At 30.7% G+C, this 14,094-nt stretch overlaps 1 long non-coding RNA gene across 2 annotated transcripts; it reads right to left on the reverse strand.

The window, feature by feature from the left end:
• Nucleotides 1-1,358: 1,358 nt before the first annotated feature.
• LOC103838935 lies at nt 1,359-12,924 on the reverse strand. Of its 2 annotated transcripts, none has more exons than XR_004451550.1 (6): nt 10,374-12,924; nt 10,193-10,277; nt 9,809-9,867; nt 5,806-5,867; nt 5,647-5,699; nt 1,359-1,596 (listed from the first exon to the last, which is right to left on the reverse strand). It is a non-coding gene; the product is annotated as an uncharacterized LOC103838935 (long non-coding RNA). The 2 variants fall into 2 exon arrangements; XR_627239.2 differs by having other exon boundaries at nt 10,193-10,235; nt 10,374-12,910.
• Nucleotides 12,925-14,094: the final 1,170 nt, after the last annotated feature.

Here is a 14,094-nt window from a genome sequence, read left to right on the forward strand (position 1 = left end):
AATGAAATTATTGACCAAAATGAAACAAAAGAAACAATAAAATTATGATAGTTTCTGATTAAATCACAACTTAATTGAAAACATTTTAATATTAACAGAAAAATAAAAGTCAAAAATTACAATGTTAACATTACAACAGAGTCACATCAGTCTGTAAATGTTTGCTGTAAAAAAAAATGTTAACATTACCATGAAAAATTTGAATTATATTTGGCATACGCTTGAATTTATCTCTTGTTAAATAAGAAATAACCACAAAGCTGAGTTTCATTTATGTTAACAGATTTTTTTTGAACTGAGGCTTTTTAAATGATTTTTAGATACCATAGTTTTAAATATGAAAATGTGTTTACCTTTCTCCACAAAAACAACTTTTCAGGCTGAGACAAACTCGAGTAATGATAGTTATTTTGTGAACAAAACTCTGATTTCCACTCTTTTGTGAAAATTAATCTGCAAAAAGTTCACTATGAAAAAAAATCTTCTACTTGAATGCAGAAAAAAAATCATAGAGAAGTATTAAGAAAAAGAGAAGAATAACTTCTTTTTGACAAAAAGAAGCATAACTCTTAGTCATTGCCACGCTCAAAATCAGATAAAACTAAAAAAAAAAAACTATTGAGAAGAAGAAGACAAAAAGAAAATATGGAGAAAGATAAAAAAAAATAGTTGATCGAATGCAACATAGGAGAAGGAGCAGTTGATATTGGGAGTCATTGATCTTATACATTATTGAACGTGTGCATGAGTCATGTTGATAGTTTGAGAAAATATAGGAACTTGTGTTTTTCTACGGTTATAAAAAGATTTGAAACGCATAGAACGTCCTTTATTCATTTTTAGGTTTTAAATTTTTATTTTTAAAATTGCAAACCAATTGCACATGTCAAAATTTGATTGGGAAGGTGACTATTCTTTAGTATATAAATGATATATATATATATATATATATATATGTTTTACATGATTAGTGGTTTATATTTTAGACATTAACCATATATTTAAATGTTTATATGATTTTCAAACACATAATTTTATAATATACATGATGTAATGTAATATATGATAGTTTAGGTTTCATTATTCTTTCATGGAAAAAAATATGCCGCTTAAAATAATATATGTTATTAGATACTTTGGATCTCCAAATTCAATATTTTAATATTATCAACCAGAAATTCTGCGATAAATATGTTAGATTTTCTAAGTTTTTTTTAATTTTTTACTGTCTAAATCAATATTTATCGAATACATTTAAATTAAAATTGATGGTACATTCCCACTAAATTGGGTAGATTGCCTAAATTGTTTTGACTTAATCTGAAAACATGCCACTTTTGCCAAGTCACTTTTTAGGATATATCAAATTAGAATGTTTTATTTAAAAAGAGAGAAAGAAATAACAATCCATTATGTGATAAGTTTTTCCATAAATTATTTAAAACATATGGACCACGATCATTCTTGCTCGTATTATCTACTATTTGAACATAATGAACCAGTTTTTCCCTCTATTTAAATTGCATATGGTCGTATACTCACATTCCGAAGCATTGCCTTCTCACTTGTTTGGCTTTCAATATCGTTAATACTGATCTACATAAATATAAGAATGATACTAAAGACCATTGAAAATTACAACAGTGGTAAACATAAAGCTGAAAATAGGACAATTCTAAAGGATGGTCACAACAATATGATCATATTAACAGCAATATATTGGATGGTAAGAGTACTCAATTAATAATCAATTGCCTTCTCAATTGTTTGGTCCTCAATGTAGTTTACATTCATTTTCATTATATAACAAACACATAAGTATATTAATGATATAATAAAGATATTAAAATAAAACATATTGGTAACTAGTACTATAAATATTGCATCTCTACTCACATCATGCTTTGAAGTTTGAAAGACTTTAACATATTGATTGTCAAACCGGTTTTAAACAGCTTAACATTGTTGAAGCTAATAGATGTTAGGTCTGGGACGGATCGGGTATCCGAGCAATTTTAAGGTATCCGGGTCAGGATCCTTATCCGGCGGATCCATAATTTTACTATCATTATCCAGATCCAGGATTCTCGATATCCGGGTGTCGGATATCCTTTTAAAAATTTTAATATCCGATGGATATTCGGATCCGGATTTGGATCCTTAAAATAAATAAAAAATGATATTAATATATATAAAAATATTATAAAAATTTAAAAATAAAAAATATATAATGTTTTTAATTATTTCTATGTATAATATTACAAAATTTACATATACTATTATAAAAATAGAAATATATTAAATAACGTTAGTTTTTATATATAGATATTACTATTTCTGAAATAGTTATTAATAAAACTTACGGGTCCTGATATCCGGACTAAAAATCAAGATATCCGGATCCGGATCCGGCTTTGACGGATCCAACATTTTACTATCCGGATCCGGATTCAGTCCCTCTGGATATCCGAATTTTTGGATCGGATCCGGATCGAATTTCAGATCGAATCCGGATCTCGGATAAAAGTCCCAGGCCTAGTTGATGTCATGGCTACGGATCTTTTTCTGCTTTAGACGATGTGTGTTGTGTTAATTTTAGGTTAATGTGATATAAGACGTCCAGGTTGGTAGAAAACATATCTTTGATGAACTCTAGTCACTCTACTATTTGCATATTTAATTATTTTTTCTAACAATTAGGATTTGTACTATAAACTTATTTTTATTATGCGTGGAGGATAAATAATTAGGATTTGCAATATATATTTTAATCTAATAAAGATATTCATATCCCATAAAATGGTAGAAGTTATTATATAGTTCCTGTATTTAGTGGATAGCAAGTCTTTTGAAAGTTAAGTACAAATATCGTGTAATTAATGATTAATTTTATTGTACACAAGTTATTTCTAGGAATATCTTATAGATATTAAGGAATGCCCTATATTTTCTGAATGCAAATTTTATATATTAAAGAGCTTCATGTGAATGTTAACCAATCTCGATGGTTAAAAATAAAAAATAAATTAAAAATGTAGGAGTTGGTTTCCATGCTAAATAATCGGTTATATTTTTGTAATTAATAATAGATGATTATATAAAATTAATAGTTAGAATTGTAACTATTAAGGTGAAAGAATGGCTATTTTTAAAAGTATTTCAATTTTAATAAGATAAATAGTTATTAATCGAGTCGCATGAAATTGTAATTATTAAGATGAAAGAAGAGTTATTTTTAAAATGTATTTCAACTTTAATAAGATAGATGACACCAACAATTACAAATAGTTAGACTACTTACAAAATATATTTGGAAAGCACGTATTATAGTTTAGCATCAAAACATATTTCAAAAAGAGAAATTCTTTAGGATAAACCTAAAAATTTTTTTTGTCATAAATATAGACTTTAAAAATAAAAATGACCAAAATAGACTTAAATATTTTATCAAAAGAAGTAAATATACACTTATACTCCTAGGGTTAATTAATCTAGATATTAGGATTTAGAGTTAAGGGGTGAGGTTTAGGGTTTAAGGTTTAGAGTTTAGAGTTTAGAATTTAGGATCTAGGGGTTAGGGTTTAGAATTTAAGATTTAGGGTTTCAAGTTGAGGAGTGGGGTTTTGGGGATAGGATTTCAAATTTTAAAAATTAAAAAAATTTAAAATTTTCAAAATAAAAAATTCTAGTTTGGTCATTTTAGTTTTTGGAGTTTATTTTGTGATAAAAACTTAATCTATTTGAGAGAATTGCCCTTAAAAAAATAATAGATAATTTACTAAATGTTCCTATTTAAATAAAAAGAGTTAAGATGATATATAATTCGAACATATTAGAAAATCAAGATCACAATCATGCATAACAAACAAGGACCAGTAGTGAACTAAAATGCAAGATCAATTGAACAATCTTAACTACTCACAATGATTCAAAAAATTTCAAGCTTCATCAACTGTGCCAGTAGGACTAGGAGACAAAGGGATAGGCTGTAACAATTATAGAATGTAACACAGTAATCATCAGGCATATGAGAATTGTGAACTTGTCATTTCATATGTTTAGAAATGGTCACAGAGAATTTAGAGTATTAAAATAAAACCTAAACATTCAAGATTCAAGAAAACTATTACCAGAAGCGGCAAGATTTTATCCTTCGTTAATCTCTGAATCCACAAAAAAAAAAAAAAACAAGCAACAAACAAAGTAACAATCTAAACACAACTAATGTTCTGATACCAGAGGATAAAATATACGTTTTCATGAATGGTTATATTATCAATCAGTTTCTAGAACCCTACAAACACTTTTTTTTTTCTTTTGTAACACCGAATGCTACAGATACTAAATCACAGATAGTTACTAATGATATGAAAATAGTTCTTTAAAATAAGTATATCACTTGATGTTTTCAAGGATTAACAAGGAATAAGTTTCTACATTCTCACAGAATACTAAACCAATGACAGAAATGTTGCCAAGAGTTAGAGACCATGAGAAATTTCCAATCATTGTTATTGTAAAACCTAAAAACTCAAGTCAACATATACAATTTATAGAATCTAACACAGTAATCATTTAGCCTCCTATGCAGAGTTGTGGAGAAATCATTTCACATGTTTACAATGATCACCGAGGGTAAGAGTATAACACAAAACAGAAACATTCAAGATTCAAAGAAACTACGACCACATTCTGCAGGAATCTCTCATACGTTGATCTAGAAGCGACTTCATAGAAATAAGTTACATTATAATACATACAAGAACCAAACTAATTTTGAATAATAACTTTTTCTGATCAACATACAGAATACTAACGCAGTTTAGAAGGATCACTGAGAGTAGGAGAGGCATAACAAAAAACAGATAAATTCAAAATTCAAAGAAACTACTCACACAATCTATAGGAATTTCACCGGTTAATCTACAAGAGACCTAAAACATACCCAGTTCATAAAAGAGAGACCTTAAAATACATAAAAGCACCAAACTAAAGATATGCTAACACCGTTTAGAATTTTCACTGAGGCTTAAGAGCATACCACAAAATAGAAACATTCATCAAGATTCAAAAACAGAACTACTACAACAACCGATGGAATCTCTCACCTATCTTGATCTACCAGAGTCCAAGATACATAGATTTCATAAAAGGAGAGACCTTATAATACAAAATAGCACCAATATAAAGAGATTCTAACACGTTTAGAATGACCGTGAGGATTAAATGCATGACACAAATCAAAAACATTCAAGATTCAAAGAAACTACAACCACAGTTTGCAGGAGTCTCTCAACTTTAGGATGATCTACAAGAAACTCTTAAGATACATCAATTTCATAAAAATAAAAGCCTTAAGCACCAAACTAAAGAGAACAGAGAGAGATTACACTTTAAACACAGTATAATGTTCCAATATGAAAAAAGAATCTACTTTCTCATCAATGGATATGTTAACAATCAGTTCTAGAATCTCATGAATGCTAGATCAATGAGAGAAACATTGTCAAAGATAAATTATTTTAAAAAAAAAATTAAAACAGAGCTTTCCAATTCCTTTACATTTACGCATATATCACTTAACTAGTTTGTATTCATATGTAACAATATCATTTTGTAAGATAAAAAGTGAAGAAAAGCATATACCTGGGTAAATCCTTGGCGTCAATGAAGATATGAACAGTTTGTGAAGAACGCACCTAAACAAATGTAATTAGTCTTTGCTTCATATCAGTCTCTCCTGCTTGTGATTTTCATAAATTGAATGTATCGACTAAGTAACAAACAAGTTTGAAAAGCACATACCTGGTTAAAGAAATCTGATACACTTGAAATCATCTCTGAGTTTTCTGAAGCCCATACAAAACCTGAGGAAATCATAACTATTTAGTCTTTTCGTTCAAAAAAGAGTTACCTTGTGAGTTATTACCCTGTAAGTAGTAACTATGACATAAGTCTTTGTATATGGACTACCTAAGCCGTACATAGTGAGGTGAGGAATCAATTTTTGGTTCATAGTCTATGTCTTAAGACTGCATTTAAGCTGTTGGTCGTTTTTACTATCCAACAAGCCAAAAAAGTGATTCAAATTTTTGGCGCATAGTGTCTTACGACATGGTTTAAACTGTTGGTCGTTTTTACCATCCAAACAAGCTAAAAACCGATTTGGTTTAGTCTCTATCTTGAAATTGGTTTAAGTTGTTGGTCGTTTTTACCATCCAACAAGCCAAAAACTTGGTGTGTAGTCTTTTTCTAAATGCTTTGACAAGGCTTGACTTTAGTAAGGAGTCTGTTTTTGCTCTTTGTTTTAAACTGATCTTTTTGGTCGTTCTTTATCAAATGATTTTTAAGCCTTGTGGTTGATGTGAAGAATTAGTTTTCGGGTACATAGTCTCTGTCTCAAGACTTCTTTAAGCTGCTGGTCATGAGGAGCAATATTGTCTAAGGTTTCTTCGTAAGCCGTTGGTTGTAGCTGTCCAGACTTCATAAGCCGTGGGTAGCAATATATTGTCTAGACTCTTGTAAAGCCTCATGTAGTAAAGCCGTATGAATCTTTGTCTAAACTTTTATAAGCCGTGGGTACTTAATGAATCCAACCTTTTATAAGCCGTGGGTAGCAATATATTGTCTAGACTTCATAAGCCGTGGGTAGCAATATATTGTCTAGACTCTTCTAAAGCCTCATGTAGTAAATCCGTATGAATCTTTGTCTAAACTTTTTATAAGCCGTGGGTACTTAATGAATCCAACCTTTTATAAGCCGTGGGTTGCTATTAATGTTTTTTCAACTCATAGTCTTTGCCTTGAACTTTTTCTGAGAAGTTGGTCGTTCTTCCATCGAACATAAGTTTTCCAAGCCGTGGGTACTGGTAAAGCGTGTTCACTCAGTATTTGTCTAAAGACTTTCTTGCAAAGTCGTGGGTACAAATGTGATGAAAGACGTTTTCATTCACAGTCTAAGTCTTTTTTGGCAAGCCGTGGGTACTAATGTGACGAAGACGAATTCAAGCACAGTCTTTGTGTAAGAACCTTTTTGAAAGCCGTGGGTACAAATGTGATGAACACATATTCAATCACAGTCGTTGTCAAAAGACTTTCTTGCAAGCCGTGGATACTACTAATGTGATGAAAACAGTCTCTGTCTAAAGACTTGTTTGTAAGCCGTGGGTTTACTTCTCATGACTTGTGATCGTTATTACACGCAACGGGACTCGGGACTAATGTGATGAAAAACTCATTTGCTTCATAAAGACTTCGTTTGAATACTTCTCTCAAGCAATGAATCCGTTTTCAGTTACCATCCAACTAGCCTTTGTTTGTCTAGAGGATCTTTTAAAGTTGTGGTCGTTTGATCCCATGCAACACATTCAGTCTTAAGACTTTTTTTTCCGAAGCCGTGGGTAGTAATGTGATGAAGACGTTTTCAATCACAGTCTTTTATGTCTGAAGACCTTTCTTGCAAGCCGTAGGTACAAATGTGATGAATAATTTTCCAATCACATTCTTTTATGTCTGAAGACCTTTCTTGGAAGCCGTGGATACTAACGCAATGTACATTTACAATCACAGTCTGTCTAAAAACTTGTTTTTCTTTAAGCCTTTGGTACTAAATTTTGTTACACTTTTCATCCTCAAACATCCTTTGCATCATAGAGCTGTGAGTAAGCAAAGGATCTGGTTTAGATTTAGATCTTTGTCTAAAATTTTATTAAGCCGTGAGTCGCGTGTAAGCAATGAATCCGGTTTCGATTCAAGAGTCTAACCAACTCATAAAGCCGTAGGTAGTAAAGCAATAAAGACTTTTTTGTTAGCCTTGGGTACTAGTGTGATGAAGGCGTATTCAATCACAGTCTCTGCCTGAAGACCTTTTTTGCCAAGCCGTGGGTACAAATGTGATGAATATGTTTTCAATCACAGTCTTTGTCTAAAGACCCTTTTTGGCAAGCCTTTTGTGTTAATACTTTTCATAAGCCGTGGGTACAGATGCGATGAAGATATTTTAATCACAGTCTCTGTCTAAAGACCTTTTTTGCAAACCCGTGTGTTCAAATGCGCTGAAAACGTTTATAATCACAGGCTTTGTCTAAAGACCTTTTGCAAGACATGGGGTACTAATTTTATGATTCACAGTCCTTGTCTCAGGATTTTCTTGCAAGCCGAGGGTACTCACGTAGTGAATATGTTTTTTCAATCACAGTCTCTGTCTAAAGACTTGTTTTTAAGCCGTGGGTACTAAATTTTGTCACATTTTGCATCCTCAAACATAGAGCTGTGGGTAAGTAATGGATCTGGTTGAGATGTAATCTTTGTCTGAAGACTTCTCTCAAACCGTACATACCAAGATTGTCTAAATCCCCTTAATAAAGCCGCAAGTAGCAAGATTTTCCAATCACTTCGTGTAACTTGTGATCGTTATTTCACGCAATGGCACTCGGGACAATTAGTTTTCATGACTTGTGATCGTTATTTCCATTCAACAAGTTCAAAACCGATTCATATCCTTTGTGTTAATGAATCCTTCCAACGATCTCATAGCCTTAGAGATAGTCATTTTCTGTCTAAAGACATTTTGTAAGCTGATGGTTGTTTTTGTAAAGCCGTGGGTACTAAAGTATATTTTAGTTTACCATGCCCAAATGTCTCTTGCTTAGACATGCACTACCAACCAATAGTGTTTTAGAGCCATTGGGACGATCTCGTAGCATTTGTCTAAATTTTTTTTGCAAAGCTGTTGGTCTTTTATAAGTCGTGGGTAGTAATGTAATGAATACATTTTCATCACAGTCTTTGTCAAAAGACATTCTTGCAAGCCGTGGGTAAAGACTTTTTTTAAGCCTCTGTTTAAAGACTTTTAACGCCTTTGGTAGTTTGTCTAAAGACCTTTTTTGGCAAGCCGTGGGTACTAATGTGATGAAAACATATTCAATCACAGTCTTTGTTAAAAGACTTTCTTGTGCAAGCCGTGTGTACTAATGTGATGAAGACGTTTTCAATCACAGTCTCTGTCTAAAGACTTCTTTTTAAGCCGCTGGTACTAAAACCCCTTAGTAAAGCTGTGGGTAGCAAGATTTTCCAATCACATTTGAGTAACTTGTGATGGTTATTTCACGCAACGGGACTCGGGACAATTAGTATTTATGACTTGTGATCGTTATATCCATTCAACAAGTTCAAAACCAATTCATAGCCTTTTGTCAAGACTGTGATTGTTAAGCAGTGGGTAAAGACCTTTTTTAAGCCTCTGTCTAAAGACTTCTTTTTAAGCCGTTGGTACTAAAAGGTCTTTGTCTAAAGACCTTTTTTGGCAAGCCGTGGGTACTAATGTGATGAAAACATATTCAATCACAGTCTTTGTCAAAAGACTTTCTTGCAAGCCGTGTGTACTAATGTGATGAAGGCGTTTTCAATCACAGTCTCTGTCTAAAGGCTTCTTTTTAAGCCGTTGGTACTAAACTTTGTCACCCTTTATCCATCCCTCATTTCATTGCCTTAGGCATAGTCATTTTCTGTCAAAAGACTATTTTTAAGCCGACGGTTGTTTTTGTAAAGCCGTGGGTACTAAAGTGTGTTTTACTTTCTATCCCCAAACATCTCCATGCACTACCAACCATTAGTTTCTAGGGTCATGGTTTAAATTTCCTCTGGGTCTAAGCTTCACGCAACAGGGACTCGGGACAATGTCTCCAAATAAGATTTTGGCAGAACACTATTAGATTAGTGCCTACCTATGATCTTTTTGGAGTTTTATACAACTTAAACAAAAGTAGGAATCGGCAGTAAAAAGACATAAAGCAGTAAAAGAACTTACATGTCTTAGGTTGCTACTTCTTTAGCCGTTCAACTCAGAGACTCACACTTATCTTCAATCTGTAAAAAAAAAAAACAGAGAGAGGCTAAAGTGATCTGTAATTCTCCAATATATAAGAACTCGGCACAAGAAAGAAACATATGTATATATAAGCATCACTTTGTATAACCAATTTCAAGTCAAAGATACAGATAAACATCCATAACAAAATATCAAGTAGCCCAGACCTAAAGCACGATCAAGTTCTAAGTAAAACTAGAAATCAAAATATCATTGTTCTCATGTCAATTGCTAAAATACATAGAATCATCTTAACGCAAATTTTCGTCTATGATTCTCAAAGATTAGGAGAACAAAAACAATTTGCGTAGACAGAGACGTTACCTCAACGATGATTCCATACGGATTCAAGCGCTTTCCAGGATCACTACAACAATAAATGAATGAACAATTAAGGAAATTTGAAACCCTAGAACAAAATCGCAAAACCCAATCGATCGCATCAACGGAACCCAACAAAACAGATTCACGATCGATCAAGAGAAATCGAAGAGAAAGAACGTACTCTTTCAAGAATCGTGAACTTCTCTGCTTCTTTGAAAAGGAGTTATCTCCAGAAAGAAACTTTTGGGAGAAAACCCTAAGAGAAGTGAAAGAACAGAGTAATCATCTCCTCCTGATACATACGCTTTTATATATGTATCGTTGCATCTTTAAACATCAACGGATACATTTTTAAACGGACGGTGCTTATTCCTCCACGTGGTATGTTTATAGTGCACCTTCCTCAAGGTTTTGTTGATCCTGCTGATTAAACGGATTTCAATGTAGACTTAACAGACTTTTAAACTAGGCCCAATAAAACACATTTATTAAATTTTCTTTATGCTATCAGGTTGAATACGTGCAATCGTAAAGTGTACACCCTAACTATTTGATATTTAATTTAATCTTAAAACTAAAAAAAATTCTGAATCTTTTATTTGAATAATTCAAAAACCAGATCTGAGTTGGAACAAATTTTATCGAATATTAGCCAATTCGCAATATTATTACCCAATCAAACCAAAAACTGAAATAAGAATCAAATTTCATAAATAACCGAACAGTTTTATATATCTACAACCGAAAAATCGAAAACCAAACCGATTATGCCTAGTCCTACGGATCTCCCTGCCATAAAATGTACATTTACTAACAGAAGAAAATTTGGATTTATCTTTAAAATCCTTAGACCAGGAAATTTATGACAATTAGTTCCAAACACTCTTCAGACTATCATCAAAAAAGGAAACTTAGGTTTGAATAAACTTTATCATAGTCCAAAATTTAAAGAAAATAAACTTGAAAAAGATTATAGTAGTTTTGATGTCTAGTCCAACTTTTATGTGGAGAATAAATCTTCTAAATTAAATGAATAAGATAAGGAAACTTAGGTTTGAATACTGAATATGATTGAATTATAAATGATTTGTTACATTAATAGTGTAATTTGACTTTTCAATCAAACCAAAAAGATTGCACATCATGTTTTATGATTTCAATAATTTCCTTTTTTGTTAGAGCGGTTATCCAAAAATATCAAGGGATTAAAAAAATTAATAACTACCATACCAATTTTGATCTTTTCAAAAAAAAAAAAACCAACGATGGATAATCAGTGCGATATGTTTGTACGTAAAATAGGTAACAATATGAAGATCTGGTCACGCAAATTTAATGTAAAAATATCATCTGTTGCAAAAAGTATGTATAAATCAATGATGGATAATCATGTATTCGTAATAACTTTGACGTGGTGAAACCGTATTCAAATAACAACGATGCAATATCCGTTAAATCCCTTATATAGAAAACTCCTCTTTTCAAGCCAATTTTGTTTCCATTAGCACGCTAACATTGCCATTGACAATAATTCATTTGATCCTGTGATTGACAATTCAAATTTGAATCATATATTATGGGAAAAATCGAAATGGTAATGTATTAAATTGTGTTGCCTTGAATCTAAACTATCATAAAATGATCGTCGATTACAATTGCATTGATAATTATGGAAACAATAAACATGATTAACATGCAATGGAGGAGATTTGAAACTATTATTAGCTTTTAACAATATAATATATTTCCAAGTTTTATGTCATTTTTTAAAAAAAGTGTACGTATATATCTATAAGATTTTGCCATTCTGTAATAATTCTTGAACATTGCGATTGTGATCGGTATCTTTGTCTAATACGGAGAAGATTTGCAGCAACATATATAAAAGTAGATATGTAGATACATACGTACACAACGGATTTTATGTAGTCTAACTATGTAGAAAGGCATTAATATTTAAGTCAGGCTATATAACAAAATCGATCATTATAAAAAATCTCAGGTTATGGCAATAAAATCTCTGCATATTTAAATTTGTCGTTTCTAATTGAAGCGTAGCAAGCGGGGCGCGGGTTTAATTTTTTAGTTAGTCAATAAGCTTATAATATATACCCAATTTTTAATGTAATGAGCAATGGTACTTTTTGTAATTAGTTTAGTTAAGAAAGAGTTTTTGAATATATGAAGTGAGAGAGCTTGTGGTGCTGATACGTAGGAAATGACACACATGTAATAAACACATGAATTAAATGTTAGTTTTATATAATGCTCCTCAAATAATAAAAAGAGATATCATTTTAATAGTGGTCCTGATGAAAATTTGAATATGTAAATATGTTACTAGTGTTTTATAGTTTTGCCCCGAGTAAAAATTTTTCTTAGATCTGCCACTGTTCAAAACCATGGTTTTCCATTATATAATACGTCATGTTATGAATTAGTTTCTAAAATATTCACTGGTTGGTGGTATACTGATATACTAGGTTAAGACACGCACTTGCCCGGAATAAATATTATATAAATTAGTTTTATGTATTATATGTTCTTTTATATATTATTAAATAATACATATAAATTGATAATTAAAAACTCAGAAAATATTACGTATATGATTAAATTGGTGCAAACACATAAATAAATTTTATTAATTCAAACAAACAGTTTTTCTATTTTATATGATATAAAACTAAGTTTTAATGATATTAACTTAGATATATAGTACATTTTAATATTGATATCTGTTAAATAATATTTTATACTCATATTGTTTTTTGATCATTTGTATTTTCTGTAATACAATTTTTGAATCAACGATAACAATTTGTTTTTGTGGGCTTTTTAATAGTTTTAGTCATTTATAATTTTAAAAACATTATGAAAAGTTTTAAAACTAAATATTAAGTTGTCAATATTAGTTCAAAATTTTTATCAAACAAAAACTCAAAGAAAATTTCGAAATTAAAATACATATGTATTTTTATATGATACATAATTTATTTTAAACAATATTAATATATTAATATTTATTTAATGAGTCTTCTTATTGTATAATTTTGTAATCATTTATATCTTGTTATAACGAAAAAATTAAACCATGAAAAATTCAATGTGAGATTTTTGACAACTTTTGTCATTTATATTTGTTTATAAAAATTCAAAATATAACATATACAGAAAAATCTAAATTTTTACTATATAGTTAATGTGGTTGTTTGATAAAAAAATGAAGAACATTAATAATCAATTTATGATTAGTTTAATAAAAAAACTTATTATATATTTTGATGGACCAACATATTTTTCTAAAGATTCTAAAAATGATTGTGGTGATGATACGTGGCTACAAAAAATGTTATAATGCTTTTTTTTTTAATATATAGGAGATGTTATCTTTTTATTTATGGATTTTCACAATATTATTACCCAATCAAACCAAAAACTGAAATAAGAACCGAATTTCATAAATAACCGAACATTTTTTATATATCTTCAACCGAAAAATCGAAAACCAAACTGATTAAGCCTAGTTTTCAGAAAAGTATAATGAACAAGCTTCACATATTTTCAAAAAATCTGCTATATATTAATTGAGGATCTTTAAATAGTTATAACATGTATTTTCTAAGAATTGAAAAAAACCTCATCCTATATGGCAGTTTTATATGACTTAAAAAGGCTGACGTGGCGCAATTATAAGAGATTTCGGTGGAGCATAGTTTAAAAAGAAAAACCCTAGGAAAATACACATTCACATGGATATGGACAGTCGTATATATCATACTAAATATCATAACGATTTATTAATAGCTTGAGTCGCATATTTGCTTTACTCACCCCGTATAACCAGCCACGAAGTCCAAAGAGTATCGATGGAGCTTTCGTCGTAGAAATAGTTGTTGGTG

The sequence above is a fragment of the Brassica rapa genome, chromosome A09, assembly GCF_000309985.2.
Source record: "Brassica rapa cultivar Chiifu-401-42 chromosome A09, CAAS_Brap_v3.01, whole genome shotgun sequence".
In the NCBI taxonomy this organism is placed as follows: domain Eukaryota; kingdom Viridiplantae; phylum Streptophyta; class Magnoliopsida; order Brassicales; family Brassicaceae; genus Brassica; species Brassica rapa.